This window comes from Aplysia californica, unplaced genomic scaffold, assembly GCF_000002075.1.
Source record: "Aplysia californica isolate F4 #8 unplaced genomic scaffold, AplCal3.0 scaffold00049, whole genome shotgun sequence".
Classification (NCBI taxonomy): Eukaryota; Metazoa; Mollusca; class Gastropoda; order Aplysiida; family Aplysiidae; genus Aplysia; species Aplysia californica.
The window spans coordinates 209214-210351 of NW_004797319.1; positions in this window are offsets into that span (position 1 = coordinate 209214).

Here is a 1138-nt window from a genome sequence, read left to right on the forward strand (position 1 = left end):
ATTATTATTATTATTGTTACTCTCTTTTAACACCTCTAATCTTTGGGAGGCTACCTAAATGACCGTATCTGTCTGTTTTACAAATGCCGTAAAACTCTTACGAAAGCTAAAACGGAGAGAGAAGTTAGCACGTAATGCGGGGCATCAAAACCGACGAATAAGCCTATCACTTGGGCAAACTGCCAATAAACATGTGGAGAACGGTCATTGTGTTACAAACTGCGCAGTTGAATAAACTGCCATTGGTTTAATCCTTCAGTCTTATAATTTTTTATTTATTTTTACATTTGGGGGACTAGATTTATGACCTCTCTACGTCTCTACCGGTAAATAAAAGCCGTCTGCAAAATGTTTGACTTTGAACAAAAGCATAATCAATCGCTGTTTATTGCAGGTATATACTTACTTATTAAATCAGACACACAAAAAGTTGTCTCGAACTTTCTCTATAATGTCCCCCGATCGTGAGCAGCAGTAGATTTGATTCTTTAGCTTTCCAAGGTCTTCGTTGCACACACATGTATACTATTTCATCAGATGAACTGCATAGGATGAAGAGAGGGGTTTTTTTAAAGTCTTTTTTTTTTCAGCTCCTGAAATTAAAAGACTACATTTAATTGGCGTCTGTAGTTGTTGTTTTTTTTAATTGGCTCCTGATATTAAAATACTACATTTAATAATTGGCGTCTGTGGTTTTAAAATCGTTTTTCTTTTTTTTTTTTTTGCTCCTGATATTAAAATACTACATTTAATTGGCGTCTTTGGTGTGGTAGTTAAGACTTTATTAACCTTGCACGCGAAAGAGAGGGTTCGATTCCTGTGTAGGAAAGGATAACTCATGTGTATTGTTCTTTCTCCTGTCCTCGTCGCTTTAAGCAAGACAAATTCTGAAATTATGCAAACTGAGCCCAAAAATGTGTAATTATGCGATTCTGTTAATTTTAACAAAGAATGATAAAGGAAAATAATCAGAAATTATGCACACAAAAATAATAATCAAATTTTGCTAAATTATGCGGGGTGCATAAAACCACGGGGATAGTTTCTTCTATGTGCAGACAGATAGCCTAGGCCTGGTTTACTACGCAGCAGGGGTCATTCCTGACAAACGTGGCCTAATTATTAATAATAATAATAA